Genomic DNA, 14,955 nt, shown 5'->3' with positions numbered 1-14,955 from the left:
GTCAACAAAAGTCAACCCCGATCTCTCTTGGTCGAAATTCGAGATTCAAACCAAAATCCGATTACCCATTCACCCCGAGCCTGGTTGAGTAATTTATCTCGAAACTTGTGGTTATTATTTGCCTTGAGAAGAAGCAAGACTGAGGTTTGCGTATTAATTGTCTTGAGAAGAATTGAAATTGAGGAAATTAAGTTTTTAAAAAATTTTCATTTGGACTTCGTATTTTCGAAAAGAAATTGAGGAATATTATAATAACTTAAGAAATTTATATTTGACCGCGTCGCATGTATGATCCGCAAGTAGGGTAATAGATGCATCTATGGTTCGTGTCGTTCGACCCTCGGCAGTGCATAATTTATATGTTGGATGGGGCCATTCCATCTCAGCATGACTTGTGCATGATTGTATTAATTGCTTTGAACATTGTAATAATCGATACTGCTTCATTGGCCTGAGCTATAAATTGTTAAATGATGAAAATGAATTTGGGAAAATTTCTTATTAACAAAAGAATTGTTTACTTATTTCATGATATTGGGCTTACAACCGTTCTACGTGATCCATGCTTAATTATATCATTGGTATATTAATTATAGCCCAGAGTAAGTGTCTGAGTCGACCCCTTGTCACTACTTCTTTGAGGCTAGACGGGATACTTACTGGGTACGCATTGATTTACGTACTCATGCTACACTTGTTGCACATTTTTGTGCAGGCATATATATGTCTAGAGGCCTTGTGGGCGCAGAGGCGCAGTTATTGCGGGGGACTTAGGTGAGTTGCACTCTCTACTACGATCCGCAGCAAGCAGAGTCTCCTTCAAAGTATTTATATTTCTCCTATCCAAATTTGTATTACGGACAGGTGTTGTATTTTATTTCACTTCCAGCTGATGCTCATGCACTTGTGATATCGAATTTTGGAGTGATTATGGGTGTCTTGTATTGAACTTGTTGAAAACATTATTATTCATCTTGTAAATTCCATCTTTTACTATTTAATTAGAGGAGAAATATGATTTCAAAATATTAAAAACGAGAATCAAATTAAGTATTTATTGTTGGCTTGCCTGACAGTGGTGTCCGACGCTATCACGACCTTTAATGAATTTTGGGTCGTGACAAGAGCCTGCGCGCACAATGCTGTTGGCATTTGCCTGCGGTTGGGCACTGGCGAGGGTTATCGGTGGGGCAACATAGGCACTGGAACCCTTGTCACATGGCATGGACAAGAGCATGTGGCCGTCCATGGCGCTATGCATTTGAAGGCTTGCCAGGACGCCATGGGGCGCATCCAAGGGGTCATGGGGTATGGCTGGAAAGCCGATAATGACAAAATCCATGGTCTTTCCGCCGAACTGGGTATTTCATGTATATATTTGGTAAAATTAATCTATTATAATATGTTGGCCCCCATGCTCCAAAAAGGTTGAGTGGTGCACCTGATTAAAAGTTGAGTTATTTATCCAACGAAATATGGATCGATTCGCATTTTTCTCGCTTTTGTTTATGGTGAATCCGTGTTCTGGAAATTCTAAATCCACCTTTAGTTTCGATCTACTATAGCAAGGCCGAACTTTGTGGAATTCGGGGACAGATGGTGGGTCGTAAGCGAACTACGTCATAATATTGATTGTATTCCATAGCTCGGGCTAGTACTTGTATAATTGGGAGCACGGAGCTAACATGGAACTCCGGAGCAACGATGCATAAAACAATCATTTGTTGGGTGGGGCTTACACAAATTTGGTAGTACGAACATTAACAAGTGAAGAGAATATTTAATAGCTCGGAGCTACAATAGATTTGGTAGGGCAAAATTACATTAAGTGATACAGGTACACTATGAAATAATCAAAATATACATGCTCACCGTAAATAAAAATATATATTAATCCAAAACAAAAGGGGAGAAAAACATAAGTTACCTAAATCGCTCTAATCACATGCCAAACAATTATAGGCAAGTTAGAAAAAGAACAACTGGGAGAAAAAAATATTTTCTTCCAACTGTAATCTCAATCCATATATTATGAATCTATCTATAAATAAAAGTAGAAGAAAAAAAAATCTCATTAAGCCAAGTGGCATAACCACAAAAAGTCAAACGGTATTGTTAAGACAAAATAAACTACCTTTCTAATTAAAAAATATTTTGAATTAATTGGTTACTCTATTTGAATTAACAAATATAGATATCTTATAATTATCTATAATAAAAATAAAAACAAAATTACCCATTCAAATTGGGAGTAGATTCAAGTTGAAGTTTTAAAATTAATTTAAAATAAAAAAATAAAAAAATAAAAACTAAAATTCAAATTGGAGAAGTAAAATAGTTATATGATTCCAACTAGCATAACTATAAAATGACAAGTGTGGACTTTTAGGACAAAGCTTCAACAAAATTAGAGTTTTAAAATTATTTAAAAATAAAAACAGATATATAAAAATGTCAATTCAAATTGAGGAGTAGTTTCAGGTTGGAGTTTTAAATTATAAAATGAAATAAAGAAATAAAAAACTTTCAATTCAAATTTGAGAGTCGTTTTCTTCCTAATATGATAGTCTATATATATATATATATATATATATATATATATATATATATATATATATATATAGAAGTAAAATATTTATATGATGCCAAGTGTCATAATCATTGATAATATTTTTAAATTTGAATGTGAATTAATTTTAAATTAAAATGAAGTTCTAACTTTTTAACTTATTTTGAAGTAATCTGAGATTTATAGTTGAAAATAAACTGTTCGGGAAAAAATTATGATGGATTTGATGATGTTGCTTGTTTTGTTAGAGAAGATCTTATTTTTAATTACGGTAAAGAAAAAAAAAGAGGGAATTAAATGTTCAAACAATAGTGTGATGACCCGATAGGTCATCTAGAGTTTTAAACCTTAATTCTATATTTTGAAATCTCAAATATCTTCTTTTTTCCTTCCTCGATTTGTGTGCATGGTCCGTGTCTTTTTTAGGAAGGCTTTTATGTGAAATATTGATTAAAATGTGAATTTGTGCCTTGAAAATTCATTTGAGATGACCTCAGTCAAAGTTTTGAGCAAATGGGCCCGGATCCGTATTTTGACTATTCCGGTGGGTCCGTATCGTGATTTGGGACTTGGACGTATACTCGAAATAGAATTTGGAGGTCCCTAACTCGAGTTATCGCATTTTGTCAGAAACATGAAGTTTAAAAGCATTTTGTCGGACTTGGTGCCATATTTATTATTTTATGGATAGATTGAGAGTAAAAGCAAGATGGGTAATGTTGTGCCATTATTGTTGTTCCGTGGTGTAACGACCTGACGAATAGTTTCGAGAATTTTCACTTCACTCGGTATTTTGAGGGCATGAGTAGCTCTGTATGATGTATTATGACTTGGGTGAATCGTTGGTTTTGGTTTTCAGGTTATTCGAAATCGATTTGGGAGAATGAATTTTATGACTGAAGCTTTAAGTTGAAAGAGTTGACCAAGTTTGACTTCCGTTAGGTTTGGATGGTGATTTTAGACTTGGGCATGTGCTCGGAATTGCATTTGGATATTTCTAGAAGGATTCGGCGCTAATTAGCGAAAGTTAAAAATTTGAAGGTTTGGAAAGTTCATAGGTTTCGGCGTGAGTTGTGGAAGTTGAAAGTTTAAAGTTTGTTAAGTTAGAATTGAGGTTTGATATGTCGTTTCAATATTGTTATGTGTGATTTGAGGCTTCAAGTAGGTCCGTATCATGTTAGAGGACTTGTTGGTATATTCGTACGGGATCCCGAGTGGCTCAGGTGAGTTTCGGACGAGGTGCGGATGATTTCGGATTATTATGCTAAGGTTAGTTTGGCAGATTCTGGTGCGAACGCACCTGCGATGGGTTTGGTTGCAGGTGCGTGACAGTAGACGCGAAGGGAGCATCGCAAAAATGGATTAGCTGGACTATAGCTGGGTCCCAAAAGCAATGCATTCTTGCACAGAAGCGGAACTATGGATCGCAGAAGCAAAGGCAAGCGCAGAAGCGTAAGCCTTGTTCGCACCTGCATTTGTGCAGAAACAGAGACTTTCCACAGGTGCGATGGTCTGATTATCAGTGCTCTTCCGCATGAGAGTGAAATTTGTCGCTAAAGCAACGCTGCAGAAGCGGCCCTTGGTTCGCAAAACCGAAAATCGCTGGGCAAAAGCAATATTTTCAAGGGTTGGTCGTTTTATTCTCATTTTGGCATTTTGGAGCTCGGTTTTGGTGACTTTGGAGAGGAAATTCACCATGTGACTTGGGGTAAGAAATATTGACTCAGTTGTGATTATATTTCATGAATTAATCTTCGTTTTTGGCATTCGATTAAGAATTATAAAGAGAAATTGGGGTTTTTAGACTAAAGTTTCATAAAGCGAATTTTCAAGTTTCGAACATCGATTTGGAGTCGGATTTGAGTGAAACTAGTATATTTGGACTCAAAATTTAATTGGTTGTCGAATTTTGTGAGTTTTGTCGGGTTCCGAAGTATGGGCCCAGGTTTGATTTTTGATTGATTTTGGGCTTTTGAGTAAAGATTCGACCGTTATCAATTAGAATTGTTTCCTTTGGCATTAATTGATGTATTTGAGTTGCTTTTGGCTAGTTTCGCGCCGTTCCTGAATATACATGTTATGTGCTTAGAGTTAAGGTGACGCACATACTAGGTGACAGGCGTGTGGGCATGCACTGCGTGATTTATAACTCGGTTGATTTTGTGATACTATGTTGTAACTTAATCTTGTTTCTATCCATGAAATTTTCACGTGTTAGAGAAATTGAGTTGTGAATCATAATAGAGATCATGTTTAGGCAATATGCTTATTCTGTTGGTACCTACTGAGGTCATTTATGTTGTTGAGTTATCTGCTTAAATTGCATCTACATACTCAGTCATGTTCATTCATTTACATATCATATCCCAGTCTCTGTTATCACTCGTTATCACATCATATTGTTGATATTATTTTGGCTGATTAGCATGAGAATATTGAGCCCGAGAGACTGGAGAGATTGATGACTGAGTTGGGGCCTGAGGACCGGATTGTGAGTGATATTGATGGGATCGGGCTGCACATCGCAGCAAGTATTATATATATATATATATATATATATATATATATATATATATATATATGTGTGTGTGTGTGTGTGTGTGTGTGTGTGAGGGGGAGGAACGGGTTGCGTGCCACAACAGGTCTTAGGGCTATATGTGGATCGGGTTGCACGCTGCAGTGGGTTATATTAGAGCTTGGGCAAGACCTCCCCTCCGAAGTTTGCACACCTATAGTGAACGCAGGTTCTATTGATTCATGATGGGATCGGGCTGCGCGCCGCAGTAGGTACCGTACAGTACTGAGTGACCGAGTGTGTTGAGTGATTGAGTGTGTTGAGTGGGAGTGTGAGACAGTGAGATTGAGTACTCTAAGAGTGGGTACATGTGTTCATCACTGTGGTGCATTATATTGACATGTATACTTGGCACACAGGCATAGAGATGCATTCCCTCATGTTACACAGTTTTGTGACATTTAGGATATTCACATGCACATTGACATGTAGGCATAGAGATGTACTTTCCTCATGCCATCTGAAAATGAGACTTCTTAACTGTTGTTGAAAGTTTTTGGGAAAAATCACAGTTTTCAAACTTACTCCTATTTTTGGTGTTTTCGGTGAAGGATTTGAGATTTACTGTTATACTTGAAAAGCATTCCTATTTTCCGAAACTGTGAACGAGGTGGGCTATTTCTTGCACCATTTTATTATTCTGTTATGAACTGCTACTTGTTATTGGAGTTGGACTCTGACCCTTGTCCCAGCTCGTCACTATTTTTAACCTAATGTTAGGTTTGTTACTTATTGAGTACATGGGATCAGTTGTACTCATACTACACTTCTCCACCTTGCGTCCAAATGTTGGACGCTGATGTTGTTGTGCACAGTGAGAGCTGGAATTGAAGATGTGCATGTTACTGTTACAGCTGCCTCTTGTTCATGGTAGCCCTAGACTTGAAAAAATCTGTTTATGTATATTCGGACAGATGATGTATTTATTTCATACGAGCTTTGTAAACTCTAAATATAAGAAGCTTATGATTTGTATTACCAGCCCTTGGGAATTCTTGTATAAAAGCAGTTTTATTATCATTTCTTTTTTTAATAAATCACATTTAAGTTCGATATTTGTTAATTGGATTACGTGGCGGGTTGGGTTAGGTTCCATCACGACTAGGTGGATTTTGGATCGTGACAATGTGGTATCAGAGCTCTAGGTTCATTGGTTCTACAAGTCATGAGCAAGTGTCTAGTAGAGTCTTGCAGATCGGTATGATGACGTCCATACCTATCTTCGAGAGGCTACAGCGCATTTAGGATAAATTTTCCATCTTCCTTTCCTTATCGTGCGGCATTGATTCAGCTTGAAGCGTAACTCTTTGGATTCCTTTGTTACATCCCGTACTTTTCTACATTGGATTTGTCATAAGATAATTGATATAAGTTCAATGACAAGACTATTTTTGAGGTTATAAGTATTTATGACATGTCAAACAAGTGGTAAGTTAGTGCTATGAAGGTCAGAAGGTAAACGAATCGAAGAAATTGAGTATCGCCGACGTTTGACATTTTGGGCTAAAATACGATCCAAACTATAATACCCCGTATTTATGGATTTGTGCTATACAATATACCACACGACCATGATAGTAAAGTATATTATAGTAAGGTATATGAAGTATACTAGTGTTTAAGTGAAATGAGACCTAGAAATTATTATGTGGCTAATTGGTTAAACATTAGATTTTAGTGAAAGATTAATAGATTAATTAGTAGATAATTATTGTGTGGGCATCAATCAAATTCATGTGTAAGTAGCTAGAATGACTAAGCATTTTAAGTTAGTAGGTGGCCTCTTAGGAACTTAAGTGCTTTATTCGGTGTACTATATATATACACATGTAAATGGAGGACGTTTTCTAGAAGATAAATTACATTTCTTCTCAACAAAAATATACTAAGTCCTATGACTAAGGCGAATGCGAAGAAACGTAATGATCATACTCACGTCGGTTTCCTTTAGCGGATACGAGTTGAGCTCTTGAGCAAGTGGGATAAGACCAGGTATGTTAAGGCTATCCCTTCTTTCTTTTTGGCATGATTCATACGATACAAATGAAACGAGCAAATGGACAACTTTCATAAATACCTCTATTCATAGAAGTACTAGGGGTGCCTATGTTTTTTATTTCCCATGTGTCTTATTATATCTTTTGTTCATGGGTCTCAGAAAAATACGTAGTTGATAAAGTTTATCCGAAAGGCATATTAATCTTATAACATTCCGAGAAATCTTATTAACGTATTTCTTATACATTTTATTCATTTATACATATACATTGACCCATGACCAGATGGCGTTATATACGCGTATATTATATGTATATGGGATATGGGAGAAGGTTACGGCATTATATACCCACCACTACCTGATCAGTTGGTATACGTTGATGATTTTGCCCACAGAGGCTGAGATGATATGATGGGATGCCCTCAAGTTCTTGATAATGTTATGTACGCATAGACCTATGCATTATATGACATTGGTGACCCTTTGATCTCGTCCAATTTCACTCCTTTATTTGAGGTTATGAAAATGGTCGATGCAATAGTAATACCCAACAAGAGTTGGGGTCGAATTCCGTAGTGACCTATATGAATGGGTGTTAGTAGTATATATCTTAGCGCGTGAGTTCGTATATCTAAATTTCAACTTCCGCAATATTTGATTTTGTTTTAAAAATCTAAACTAAACTACGATTGCGATTCGAGGAATGAAACTAGGAAATTGTTTTTGTTGTTTTCCAAATGATATAAAGGCCTAGGGATATGACCTTCATCTAGGTGGTTGCCTAATGGGTTGTAAAATTTAAAGCTTGTTTTATTGGTCTGGGTGTATTATAGCTATCAAAACTCAAGTACCCACTCAATACCTCTCGGTTGGAGAATGATTTTCCCAATTTGGCTTTCTCAAATCCAAATGGGTATTGAACAAAATAGTCGATAAGAAGCTCAAGTTGGGATTTTACTATCTCTATGTTCAACCATTTAATTGGGCTTATCAATCTCTCGATTGACCCAATTTCTTGCTAGACAAGTTTTCCTAGACTAAATCTCTCTTTCTCAAGTAGAAACTAAGTCAAATAGGCATGAACTAATGTTTGCAACCAATATTTTTTTGAATAAAAACAAGAACAATTCTAGATAATAAACACTCAATCATAAACAAGCAATAAATCAAACACCCATTAAGTTTACATACTAGGGTTGAGTCACAACCCTAGTGAAAATTTAGCTACTCATGCTTAAACTAAAAGAAACACAAGAAGAAATGATAATTAAACCCATATTGATAATTAAAATGATGAAATCAATATTTAAAAAGCTCGAAATAGGAAAAAATTACTAAAAAGTGTAAAATTAAATTAACCATCTACTGTAGCAGTTGATGTCAAAAGTTAACCTAAAAAGTGAAACTCTTCTATTTATACAAAGCTGGAATTTTCGGAAAAAAATGCCCTTTGGGAGGCTCTGCGGCCGAACAATTCCATGTGCGGTCCGCACTTTTCTTCAGCTTGACGTGGAAATCTACATCCGCATAATTCTTATCTGCGATCTGCACAATTCTGAGTGCGGCCGCACCTTGCTCTTCTGCGGTCCGCACAATTCTAATTGCGGTCGCATTGCTCTTCTTCTGCGGCCGCACAACAATTGTGTAGTCCGCACTTGTGTTGGACTGGAGGTGCAGGTTCTCTAAACTTTTGCTTAGACCCAGCTTCTGCGGCCGCACAGTTCGTGTGCGGTACGCATCTTGCAGCATTCTCTGATAGAATTGCTTCACGACCTGCGGTCGCAGATGATATTCTACGGTCCGCACTTTTAGCTTTTATGCCTGTTTTTTGTCCTTGAGTTCATATTACTCTTTCTTGAGTTGGATTTTATTTCGGGAGCTCATCTTCTAATATTCCTACAATTAAGTATATTTCATCAGTTTTTGGGAACATAATTAAGCATTTTTGGACTAAAACAAAAGCTAAAAGGCGCTAATAAGTAGTCAAAATCCCCACTTATCAACTCCCCCAAACTTAAGCTTTTGTTTGGCCTCAAGCAAATAAAGTAGTTCCCTCCTCCACAAGTTAAGAACCATTCCAGCTAATCAAAGGTGAATCAATCACACATAAATTAGGACCAACAATTACCTACGACACTTATGAATTATCAACAAGGCAACAAGCTAAACTCTTAAGCATGAATGGTTCTAATGTGACACTTGAGCATCAAAAGTTGACTTTATTCATCAAGGAAGCTGGCTCTTTCATGTAGGTTATTGTGGATCCCAAACTCCTCCTCCTCTACTCTCCGTTTGCCTATCTCACTTAAGAATATAGCACTCAATTCAAAGATTTGTGAAAGGTTCATTCATCTCTCTCAAAAGAATGTCGCAAGTACGACTTTAAGTACCATAGGCTTGCCCTTCATGTAAATCACTACTAATGTAAGCTTACTCGGCTTGAAATCACGTAGGACTTTTTCGGGATGTAGTGAAGGCTTTTGGACTAAGGTTGAATAAGCTATGATAGAATGGGTTCACCATTCCTTAAGCACTCCATTTTCTTTTATCGGCTCATGCTTTTGCCAACTCTTTGAGGCATTTTCTTTTCCTTAGGGGAACTAGAGAGACTTAACATCACTCTTTTTTGGTCATGATATTCATTTTCTCCTTCTTTGCTTTTCTCCATGCTTCGCATCATTACTTTTCTTTGAATCCCTTCAACTTATTAACTTTCTTTTTGCATTTTCCTTTTTGTTCATTCTTTTTCTTGCCTTTCCTTCTCCTTATTTATCTCTTTTGTCTTGATACCTTTTTCAAACTCCTCGTCTCGCCCCCATACTTACATTTTTAGCCAATTATTTCACAAGAGTGTTAAGGAATGCTCGGGTGCCAGGAGAGGGTCACAATAAAATGGGTAAAGGCTCGTAACATGATTGTCAAATGAGAAATGTTTTAGGCTCAAATGGGTTAACTATGGATAACAACATTGGTGGGCAATGGAAAATTTCAAGCGGGTCAAGGAGAGCCTACAAACACTTATCAAGCCAAGGAAAACTTAAAATTTCTTCTAGAAACATATTCGGGCCAAGTTCTAGACCATTCGCATGGGTACTTGGACTAGCAACAACAATATTTCACCTCTCAAGATTGAAAATCACTATGGTTCGACTAAACCACTTGATGATTGCCTAAGTCAATACAAGAGTCAAAAGGTCACTAACTAGAGCTATTTCTTTCCAAAAACCTTTTTTTAACCATAAGCATGTAGTTAAGTGTGTTGGTACCAAGTGAAGCATGTTTGACTCTTTGAGCATGACTCAATTAGGTCTTTTTATTCATTATTACTACTATTCTTACCCAAACACCAAAAATGGACTCAATCTCTTAAGAAGGTTTTCACGCCATCCATCGTTAGGAATGGTCACTCGGTTCACACAAAACACCTTTTGGAAAGAACCGTGGCATTAAGAAAACCAAAGGCTTATTATCCACTAAATCATAAAAAGAAGCTATTAAAGTAAAAAGAAGCTACTAATTCAAAAGGCAAATCCAAAATAAGCTACTAAGTCAAAAGGAAGACAAACAAAAAGATAAAGAAGCTATAAAACAAAAACTATTGAAAGCTAAACGAATATACATAATGAGGGAATGGAGAGAATATATACATAATGATAAAGAAGAAGAAAATAGTACAAACTTAATTACAGGCTAAATGTGTCATAGTTATCAAAATACAAAATCAGAATCATCAAAATGTCAAAGAAACTCCACCCCTGAATAAAAATAAGCATTGTCCCCAATGCTTAACAAAATAAGAGTATAAGAAGGGTGAGAGTGAAGAAAACTCCATATGGCTCTGTGGCCATCTCTGTGTCCCAAGCAGTGGCACCGACCTCAGTCTTCAATTGGATCTCATCATCCTCAAGTCTGGGAGTAGCTGGGTTGGTGAACATCTGACGGACTACCTCAGCGGTGTCAGCAGCAAGGTCTGGCTCCTCAGACTGGCCAGCTGCTGTGGTGGCCTCTGTGGGAACTGGGCTTGGGTGATGCAGGTCTATCAACATGTCGAATGGAATGTCTTCGGCTGCTGGAAGCTTGATGACCTATCACCGAAGCTTATCCATCGATTTCTTCGAAGCATGTGACTTCCGCATCTTCTTTACTTCTTTGCCCAATTCTTCAATCATGGAACAATATTGTACCAGAGTAGCCATGATAGTATTCTAGTTGTCCAGGATCTTCTGCAAAGTTTCTTCGACTGTGGGAGGAATCTGGGGTGCGGGAGAGGATGACTGTGCTGCAACATGACTGGATATGTCAATTAGCTTCGTAGAAGCTATCTTCATCCAGTTGTTGAGGCTCGCCAGTGTCTGGAGACTCACAGCTCAGAGAGTGGAGAAGATGGCATCGTTACCGACTTCAAAGACAAGGTGGGAGGTACTGAGGCAGAAGGTGGAGGCATACCAGTTGCACTGGTAGAAGCCTTTGCTGAAGTGGATGGCATATCAACTATCTCTGTACCCACCACCGATGGCTCATCAGACTGCACTTCGGTGGTAGTCGGCTAACCCTTTCTCTTGGGGTTGTGTGCATCCATCAAAGAATACCAAGAGAAGGGCTTCTTTGCCCGAACCTTCGTGTCATAGTCTCTGGGCTCTACCTGTGCATCTGCATGGTACTCAGTGATGGTGTTGGGATACAGGTAGGAAGTATCAGCCTGTCTGGCGACCACTGACATGTTGGTCGACATCACGACACCCACATTGATCAGGTACCCGGCCATAATAGAGGGGAGTAGAACTGCCCGTGGAATAGATAAGTTTGTCTCGTTCTGGAACGAGTCTAGTCTGTTGCATACGAAGGTCAGCCATCCCTTCGCCACGAAATTTAGGGTGTTCCGCTGAATAAGAACCCCTGCAGTGATCCATGGTGGTGGCGGCCCCGGGGCTGCAAAATAACAGCTAGCCAAGGGCTAACTGCATCACCCATCGCCAGCTTCTCCAAGTACTGACTGGCTCCACATCCTCAAACCCCAAGTAGGAGTTCAGTGTGATCTGGTCGAACCGCACCTTGAGATTTCTCACTTTTGTAACTTTGGTCCCTTTCTTGATTTCTACCACATTGGCATAGAACTCCCGGACCACGTATTCCTTTACATCCAAAACTGACTAGGTGAACCACATCCACCCCTTTCTCTCTCGGAACTGCCTTAACACTTCGGGATTGTACTTGTCAAGATCTCTGAGTTGGAATTATCGCTCAAGATGAGCAATCTCACCGGCCACCATTCACGAAAACTAGTAAAGGCAGCCATACTTGCAAACTGGTCTTCTCATACCTCTTTCTTCTTCGACCTCTCAAGGCCGACAACTGTGGTATCACCTCCTCTAGCATCATCCAGAATATCATCCACAGCAGCTGTTAGTGCTTCAAGGACAGATGTATAAGAGGGCTCTGAAGCCTGACTTGCACTCTCCGAACCCTCGGAATTTCTACGTGAAGAGAAAGGTTCGACTTTAAGTTGGTACTTTCCCTGCGGTTGTTGTGGGTGTGATTGAATCGCATGCTGCTCTTGCATTGAGTCTCCCTCCGATGCTTCCCGAGATGGGGCATATGAACTAGATTCGGAGGGCTCTGGCTGTCTTCCTCGGCCTACTGTGGCTTACTTGCTGATATACCCTTTGGAGGGCGAGGGGTAAATTGCTTTTGCCTCTGCCTCTGGAATTCTCACCCCTACCCTTGGACGTGTTACCACGACCTCGGGATCTGACCATTTTCTATAGCAAGCAAAAGTAGAAGTCAGTTGTAATTCAATTTAACACAGACAGTGATCAGTGTAAAACCAAAGTTTAGGGTGGGCAAATGCGGTCCGCACAATTGCAAGTGCGGCCGCAGACTAGGTTGTGCGGACCGCACAATTTGGAAATGCGACCGCGGCAATGAAACTGCGATCCGCACATTTTTGAGTGCGACTGCACATCTGAAGTGCGGTCCGCACAATTTTTATTGTTGTCGCACATTGGATACCTCAAAATAACAACTCTCTGAAGACAGAGATTGGTCTGATCTGCGGTCGCACATACAATTCTGCGGCCGCGGTGGAATTTTTGCGGTCCGCATAATTTCAAGTGCGGTCCGCATAATCATTCTTCACCAACTGCCATAATCTCAACTTATGGGGACCGCAAAATTTATTGTGCAGCCGCAGATTTCAAACTTATATCGGGTAGATTTTCTAAGGGTTTCAATTTTTGCACAAATTAGACATGGTAATAGCAATAAAACATGATAATCAAGATACCCATTCCCCAAATAGCAATTTGTAGTTGACCCAACACAATTTAAACCCCACAAGTACTATTTATACTAAAGGGCCAAACTTAAGGGACAAGAGATGGAGTGCAGCCGCAGAATTACTTCTGCGGTCCGCACTCTTCTACCTGGTAGTTCAATTGCCTTTGATCATCTCCGGTCCACAGATTTAGCTGTGCGGCCGCAGATTTTGGTGCGGACCGTAGACTTTGTTGTGCGGCCGCACTTTGGATGTTTCTCTAACAAACAAACTTCAAAGAGTTTGCATTTTTCATCTCAATTTGTACGGTCCACACAAGATTTGTGCTGCCGCAATTGCCTTCTGTTGTAGCATTCAAAATTATGCAGTTCGCACTTTTTTCATACTTAGCCAATTTTTCTGAGCATATTTCCTTTAAAGCACACTCAGTCTTGCAACACACTTCAAATCCGGTTAGCACAAAATAACACCTATCTATAAAAGAAGAAGAGAAAAAGAAAATAAACATGGGTTGCTCTCAAGAAGCGCCTGATTTAACGTCGCGGCTAGATGTAGATTACCATCACTTTAAGTGAATCACTGCTACCATGTAGCCATCATCAGCTTGTCCAAAATAATGCTTCACCCGATGACCATTGATTCGGAATACCTCATCATTTTTGTTCTTCAAGTCCAATGCACCAAAAGGTGTCACACCCACAATTTCAAAGGTACCACTCCATTTGGATTTCAATTTTCCGGGAAACATCTTCAATCGTGAGTTGAACAACAAAACAAGATCACCCACTTTGAACTCCATATTTCGGATGTATTTTTCATGAAGGTACTTCATTTTCACTTTGTACAAGGACGAACATGCATATGCATGGTACCAGAACTCATCTAATTCATTCAATTGTGCAACCTGCAAGTTAGCGGAAGCATCCCAATCAAGATTTAACTTCTTTAAAGCCCACATGGCTTTGTGCTCAAGTTCCACCGGAAGATGACAAACTTTGCCAAACACCAAACGGTATGGAGACATCCCGATAGGAGTTTTGAAAGCAGTCTGATAAGCCCACAGTGCATCATCAAGGTTTTTTGACCAATCCATCTAGTTAGCATTCACTATTTTGGACAAGATACTCTTTATCTCCCGGTTGGAGACTTCCACTTGACCGCTAGTTTGATGTAGGTGTTTCCACAAGAACTCACAAAGGGACCCATGAAGTCAATACCCCACACGTCAAAGATATCAATCTCCAAAATGTTAGTGATAGGCATTTCATTCTTCTTCGAGATTCCACCGGCCCGTTGGAATTCATCACATATTTCCACCATATCACTTGCATATTTGTAGAGAGTGGGCTAATAAAAATCGCAACTTAGCACTTTAGCCGCTGTTCTTGCTCCGCCATGGTGACCACCATAAGGCGAAGAGTGACAATCTTCAAGAATAACATTTTGCTCTTCATCTGGTACACATCTTCTATTTACCCCATCCGTATAAATCCGGAAGAGGTAAGGCTCATCCCAATAATAATATTGACAATCCCGTT

The sequence above is a fragment of the Nicotiana tomentosiformis genome, chromosome 11 (assembly GCF_000390325.3).
Source record: "Nicotiana tomentosiformis chromosome 11, ASM39032v3, whole genome shotgun sequence".
NCBI lineage: Eukaryota > Viridiplantae > Streptophyta > Magnoliopsida > Solanales > Solanaceae > Nicotiana > Nicotiana tomentosiformis.
This window is presented reverse-complemented; position numbering follows the sequence as displayed.